Below are 8170 nucleotides of genomic sequence, written 5' to 3' on the forward strand. Positions count from 1 at the left end.
TGGAGGGGATTTTTAAGGATAATAAGCAAGGTATGAAGTATGAAATCAGCGGCAAGTGATGAGGTGTGAGTTTGTGTGCTATGATAAATCTGCATGTGCTAACCTAGTGTTGCATGAAGCCTGATCAAAGGAAACAGTCAAACCCAATACAACCAGATTCAAATGTTTCAGCTTGTTAAAATGACCTACTGGGGACAAAACCAATCAGGTACTGTCATAGCTGCAGGTCTTTCTCTCTCTATCTTCCTTGCTCTGTAGCACCAGTAAAGCTCTTGTCCTGTAAACAATGAAAATCTTATAGATCTTGTCTGTCTTCTATGTTTGATCATTCTGAGCAGAGTGCATTATACTGGAAATAATGCGGTCACATGTGGCAGTTTTGTGTCCCAGCTGCCTTGAGGTAAGGTTATATGTTCATGCGAACTTAATATGTAACATTAGCAATAAATGAACAGTTAAGGGTTTGGATGTCCTATAAATGGACTACTGAGATCGGCTTTGGAGGTCAGACTGTGACCACATTGTGAGCCTCCATTATTGGCAGCCTTAGTACTGTAATACTGTTTCCCTCACAGTTATTTTCTCTGACGGTACAGTATTCCCTTTTGGAGAAGTCCCATGTTTGTGGTCTGTATGAATCTTTTATTTCTGTTTAAGTTTGGAGGCATTCACTGAAGAGCTTGTTCCGCACTGCTCTGTGGTTTGTTGTGCAGTCAAGATAATCTTTTTCCTCAGGAGAGAGTCTCTGCTTGAAAGTTGTGAGTGCAGGTAGTGGAGAGCTAGCGGCATGTAGGAGCAAATATTTTGGGTTACCACATAATAATAATTCTATGGGGCACACAGCAAGTAGACTGTAGAGCATAAAACGAACTACAGTCGGTCAGAGGAGGCAATGTGGAACTGTGAAAATGCAAACTGAAATAAAACACATAAAATAAATCAGTTTCATCCTTGTTGGTCTTATTTCTTGATAGACATTATATACTCTTTAATTAGTAGAATATTCTGTGCAAAGGGTCTTTTAAAAATGCAACTGAAATTCTAAATAAAAGGTATTTAATTTATCAGTCATACAGTTTTTTTCGAGCTACATGTGCAAAACTCTAACTACAGTCTGCACTACCAACAGTCACCTGAGCTAAACAGTTCACATCACCTGCAAAACTCATTCCAAGCAACAAAACTCTTAACACATGGCTCAAAACAGGCTCAGTGCAGGCAAACACTATGCACAACCCTCACTGAGATAACACACACTGTCACTCAGAACACACTGAGAGTAGAAACACTAGCATCAAACACCAATACAGAAAATACAAACTTTTCATCTTTACAGTTTGAACAATTTCAGTGACTTCATACAAAGTAATATTTTCTTCAAAGAAAAGAGTGACATTCTTTCACATGATTTATTAAAATTTTTAGAACATAACAATTCCTTAAGGTAAATGAAAATTAGCAGTTTGCTTCAATAGTCTGTAGTAATTTATGGAATTACAGTAATGAGAAAAAAAAGGTAGAAACTAAAAGTACATACTGTAATTCGAACAAATAATTGAGGGCTAATCCTGCCTCTGTCAATGAGAGACCATGTTTCATGACATGGTCTATAAGTGTAGCCCTTATTTCATCTGAAATAACAGCTCTTTGTCTTCTTTATCTCCCTCCACCAACCCGTCTTCCTTGTTCCATTTCCAAAATTAGTCTTTCTGAGGTCTACCTATATATATATATCTATATATATATATGTGTGTGTGTGTGTGTGTTCACTAACAAGTCCAAAACAAAACACCTGCTTAGCCTTTCAGCTGAAATTGCAATCAGCAGTGTTTGAAAGGCACAAGGCTGAAATCTATTGTGTTTTGAATGTGTGGTTCACAGTTTTGACAGCAGTGTGTTAGCATTTGAACAAAGTGCTGTAAATCCATAGTGTTGTGCAGGTTATGGTTAAGGTCATGGGATAAGTATGTAGAGTTTTGAAAACTGTGTTCAAGCAATGAAAAACGAACTAGAGTTTGGTCCACATGAACTGCTGCTGTGCAGACTGTAGTTAGAGTTTTGCACATGTAGCTCCAGTTGTGCTCACTGTCGTTTAGCAATCGAAAAAACTGTAATAGATAATAAAGTGCAAACTGACAAGAAATTGTACTTTAAACTGGAAATCATACAGAGGTAATTGTAAGTGAGGCAAAAACAAAATCTATATATATATTAATACAATCAATACACTTTATGTGAATATGGCATAAACTGTGAAGCAACTGACTACATGGTACAAAAATATAACTATAAAACAGCAACAATTTGATGCTTATGAACTTTCTCAGTGATTCTGTTGTTATAAAGGTTACCAGTAGGGCAGTCTTCCCAGAAAAACAGTTACATATTGATGAAGGTCAAAGAGCGACGTTCAGAGGCTAAGGAACGATAGGAAGTTCATGTAATTTTAGACTCTGTGTGTGTGTGTGTCTGTGTGTGTGTCTGTGTATGTGTATGCGTATGCGTGTGCGTGTGCGTGTGCGTGTCCAAACAATTCCAGTCAAGGCAATAGTAGATTAATTGTTTCCCCCTGAAAGTCCTCTCTTGGTAGAACCAATAATGAGTCTGATTAAACACTTGTGGACTTGTTAATTACCCCTCTGTAATGTCCAGACAGTGAAAAACGGCCTCTCCCTGCTGTCTTAAAACTTCTCTGCCTTTCATCACTCCGTGACATACGTAGGCGTATTTTCTCAGGACCCAAATGATCACCTTTAAGTACAGTACTGATCTGTGATGAACTATGAAGCGCAGCCCACATACATCTATCCTTAACCTTTACAGCCGCAGCTCAGCAGACTGGAGTGGAGATGCAAAAAGCAGTATTTACACTCACGCCAGTTGGACAGCTGAAGAGTCACGGTAGGCCAGAGGGCAAAGGGGATGTGACTGATGATTGAGTTGGCCTGGCTGACAGCTGGCAGCAGGGCTGAATGGAAACAGCTTGTTCCTAAATCAGTAGCCATCGTTTATTGATGGGAATATTTTGGCATTGGGCATGAAAACAATTTTAAATTAGTCATGCTGTTTCATTTTTATTTATTTTCTTTTCATGTTTTATTCATTTATTCACATTTTCAAAGAGTTTCACTGACATCATTCCAGAGGTCCAAACGCTGTCTGCAAGGCAGAGCTGTAGCCAAGATCTTCGAAATGCTGAGGAGCTACTATCTGTTTACGGCACAACCAAACAAGCTCAGGTTGTTTTAATAAAGAAGTCAGTCAATAATAATTGCAACCATGATCTGATTTCATGCTGTGCATGCCGCAAGTAGTTTTCCACCCAAATGCAAAGTAAAGTTGGTTTCCTTGCTGAGGAGTTGCAGGTGTGCAGCCTGTCGCCTGCAGCTCTTCATCTGATAGCACACTGTGGCTGCTTCTCCTTGTTCCATTACTCCTTTGCAACATTATCTGCTCATAAAAAATGACAAAATGACCATGTGTTGTTTTGTAGGTGCATTTCTGATGAGCGATTGTGGTGTAGCTGCTTCACAACAAAAGCCACCTCATGTTTGGCTTGTTGAATGCTTTTAATCTAAAGCAGATGAAATAAGATGTTCTCTTTGCATCAGCAGTAATTCAATATAGCATTGATACAGCCTGTGAGGAGCAGACAGTGAGGCTGTTATCAATGAGATAAAGTCATGCTGGATTACATGCATCCATTGTTTTCCTGTGAATTGCTCGTTTTTAGGGGGTATGCGGGTATGGCGGACTCCATCACTACAAATGAATACAACTATATAGCAAGATTATTACTGAATGCAAATACAGTGGATGCTAGTGTATTTCAGAAAAAAATGCCAACCAAACCAGGGTTTGATTTCATTAAAATCTTTAGGAAATTTTTAATGCTTGTTTAGAGACTTCTCCACACAATACAATGGTGGGTAAATGCTGAATCCTTATTCATTTATTTACTTAGAGGCCTAAAAGTGGCAAGTAAAAATGCTGTGTTTGAAAATACTGGAATCAGATTACAATATGCTGTGCCCACCATGTTGGTATTTTTTAAATTGTAGTGTGTAATTGTCCTAGGCTGCTAAAATCCCAAACTTCCCAACAACAACAAAAAAAACATGAGGAAGTGACCTCACTATCCTCAATGGTAGCTAAAGCTCTGCAGAGAGGTCTTCCCTGCCAAGTATAAATACACATTCTGTATGTGAAAAGGTCAAATATGAACATGTGAGTGTCAGTACACAATTTTGACATTTAGAAGTCACACCCAAAAACGCGGGTAGCTGATTAATAATATATGAAGCATTAAACACACCACTACAAAAGCAAAAACTACCACACAGCACCTCTCTGACACAGTTTAGACTAAATGTGAAAATAATAAGCTTTTCAAAGGTAGTATCAATTGCAAAGCTGTTGAATTGCATTGCATTAGATTGCACAGGTATTAATGATATCATGTGCATCCCATGTTCATCACTGTAGCGATAATGTGCTGTCTGTATGCTGGAAAAAAACCCTGTCAGGGATGCATTTATACACAAACATTGTGGATAATGGTGTGCTGCCGGGCATTGTTGGTTTTAAGTGGCTGTGGGTGTGTGAGGCTTTCTGTTCTGCTGTTTGGTCTGTGGAGAGAGTGCAGCTGATAATGATCGGTCATCAAACAAAACTGTCCCAGCCTTTGTTAGCCATCCTTGTCTCTTTCTCTCTCAGGGATTCAGACTTTTACAATCTCTATCCACAATCTCCTTCATAAGAAAACATTTCCTGCCATTAATCAAGTGAAATTAGATACATTTTTAATAACTGCATTGCCCTACCAACCTACAAGTTAATATCTTCACAATAAACCCGAATTTAAGCCTGTGTTTTTGTAATAAAATAAACACAAGCCTCGGAGGAAAAACAACTAAAAGAGGAGGTGCCCTCTGAGAGATCTGCTGAATATTTATTTATTTTTGAACACCATAAAGATGTCAGACAACTAGTGATCACTGGGGGGAGCCAGCATGCAGTTGAAGACATTCACACTGTTTATTGACAGTTAAATAAATGACTGTTTGTTGAACCCATAGGAGAGAAAAAAAACAGGGGAAAAAACAAGCACATTCATTGCTTGGTGCAAAGTGCCTGTTTAAGGGCTCTGGAAGGCAGGATTTATTTGACAGGTTTTGCCTAGAGATGCTGTCTCAGGCAGCACATAAACTGCTAAATGATAAAACAGAATATAAATGAAAACTGTGTCAATTAGCTGATAAAAATGTGGTCTAAAGGAGAGCATGTGTTGTAAAAACAAAGGCTCTGCTGGCACGCTCTGACCCCACGTGGCTGCATTTTCTTTTGCTTCTCCAATTAAGCTTTATTGTCTGTCGTTTCTTTGGAAGACAATTGTTGCCATGGACCTACGTTCACCGCGTTGTGATGCTCATTCTTTGTACCACTCACTGTGTTTGAGCTTTCTTCTCTTGTTTGTTAGAGCTTTGTCAGTCTCTTAAGTGCTCTCCGTGTTTGTTTTTTGCTTATATTGTAAATGCCGTCCTGTTGCCTTTCACCTCCCTTAAAACTTAGTTCAAATTTTTTGTTCGGCTAATTGTCAAGTGCTTGCATCCTCCGACAGAGAGGTGAGATTAATCACTGAGCGACTGTGGAAAGAAAAAAAAAATATTTTGAGATTCAACTGTAATCTTAAATTGTGAAATTAATTTCATTCAATGCTTTTTTTTATTGCACTATCTATGCAAAACAAACCCAATTACAAATGCTTTATATCTGAATTTGAATGTGTTTTGGTGAAAGGTAAACAGTCTCTCTGCTCATGTGTCAGTGGAGCTGTCCACAGCAGCGGTGCTGAAATGAGTCTTGGCAGTGAGCGGGTCATGCAGTTCCCTCAGGCTATGTGTGGAGCTGCGCGGTGATAGCAGTGCCAAATGTTGAGTTTGGTATGGTGTATGGCCTTTTAAAGTCCACTGTCACGATCATTGCAATGTGTGTGTCATCTGCTACATGCTTACATGTCGTGATGCACCAATCTGACCTCTATCTGAATCTCTGGTACCGATTCCAATACCTCAACTCAACAAGACAAGTGCTCCGTTGTTCACAAATTATAAATTCGCATACCTCACTGCGATGAAGATATGATAGGATAAAACAGAACTTTATTTGTCCAAAGGGAAATTGTTGTATCGCAGTCTCAGTACAAAGTAGGAAATATAAAGAGTGCAAATTGTATTTATTGTAGATTGGTCATGTAGTGGTCTTCAGTGGATCCTTACAGATTTTGGTCTCAAAGTCTGAATGAAATCTTTTAAAAACAGAGGAACAAAATCCCCCAAAATTAGTTTTTTTTTTCAAGTGTAGACTGATTACTACAGTTCCTGTACTTTTTTCTAATCGGACGATGTGATCTGACAGCACTTCATGTCTTCATGTTCATAATTTCCAAGTAAGTAATCAGCTAAGGTGTAATCTGAGAGGAGGCAAGACTGCACAGTTTAATATCCTGGAGCAACCAAAACATTTCATGATTTACTGTACTATTTATTATAGTCATCATGCATTCTTATGATTTTAAGATAAATTGACAATACTATATAGTTTGACGATTGCTCTGTTCATTCCTGTGAATTTATAGACCCACAAATGGCTGAGAACAGTAATTAGCCCTTAAGATGATAATAAAGATACTGCTACGCACTACACTGAAGACATTATTGCAACAGGGGAATCTTTCCCTCATGCTGATGCCAAATGTATCCTCCTCTGCCGGTAAATCACATCACAGACTTTCTTTCTTTTCTTTCTTTCTTATCTGAGATTGTTAAATTTCTTTCCCTCCAACAGATGACTGGTTCAAAAGGCCAGGGGCTCTACAGACACTGTGCATGACTTCTGAAGAAATGCTCTCTCTAGAACCTGCGTGTGTGTGTGTGTGTGCGCGCGTGCGTGCGTGTGTGTGTGAGCGTATGCAGCACAAATAGGCAGACAAGCTGTGCTAACAAGAGTGTGGATTGTGTGTGCACAGAGATGTGACACACGGTGAGAGAGTTACAGCACAAGCAATGTTTTGTTAGGAACTGGAACTATTTCTGCTCTATGTGGGAGGACGGTATACTGCTTCTCAAGAGCAAGGCCAGCTGCAACCCTTTGTTTTATTGGCAGACAATAGAGCAGCATTGGCATACTAGTGGAGGAAATATGATTTTTATGGGTATAGACACACTATGCAAATCTTTTCTCTGATGCTCTCTAAACTGCAATGCACAGATCACTGTCTCATGACTCTAACTTAAGCAAGTTTAGAAAAACTCTTCTGAAAAGAACTGCACTGATATCTAAAAGTAAGTAGGCCTAGTGTTTCCATTTCCTGTGTAATGGACTTGCCAGTAATGAGTGCCCACAGTGATCTGATCCAAACTGACAGGTCTCCATATTATCAGTTGCTGCGAGCTCAGAGCCCAGCAGTGGGAAGTGGAGCCTGGTACAACTAAATAAAGGTCCAAGTGGAAGGACAAAACCTTGAGCTGGCCTTTGTTTTATAGTGTAGTTGGGGGGGTTGGAGCAACAAATAGAAATGGTAAAGCCTTGGAGTTTCAGACTGGACTGCAGCGAAGTCTGAGAAGACGTTTGCACCAGTTGGAGCTGCTGCTTTTTTCATTAAGTCATTTTACGTTTTTGCTTCTTTTTGGCGTAATTTTCCTGTTTAGATCCGATTTTGTAGTTTCACACTGCTGTAAATATGGAATGCATACGTTTGAAGATAATGGTAAAAATAACTTCATAGAAGTCTGACATGCAGTTGCCCGATTGGCTAAATGTGTTCTTACAGCGATGTTTAATCCTCCGGTGTTTGCTCCATGATTCTCCATCACTCCAAATAAGTGGGCCTCAGTCCTAAATTGCGCAAATTCAAGATTAAATGCTAAAACAAAACAAAACAGGCTTATTGGTTTGAGTAATAGAAGCCCATTGAGCTGTGGGTGATGCCAGAGGCGAACTGAACCTCCCACCTCGCGGTGGTCCGCAGTTTCCTGCACATCAGCTGAACCCTGTGCTGTCTGCACCCACGGTCTCTTCATTGTTTCAGCAAATCACTGGATATCCCTGAACACTTTCTACGCCCCCCCCCCCCCCCCCCCCCCCCCCCCCCCCCCCCCCCCGCCCCCCG

This window comes from Micropterus dolomieu, linkage group LG06 (genome assembly GCF_021292245.1).
Source record: "Micropterus dolomieu isolate WLL.071019.BEF.003 ecotype Adirondacks linkage group LG06, ASM2129224v1, whole genome shotgun sequence".
NCBI classification, from domain to species: Eukaryota; Metazoa; Chordata; class Actinopteri; order Centrarchiformes; family Centrarchidae; genus Micropterus; species Micropterus dolomieu.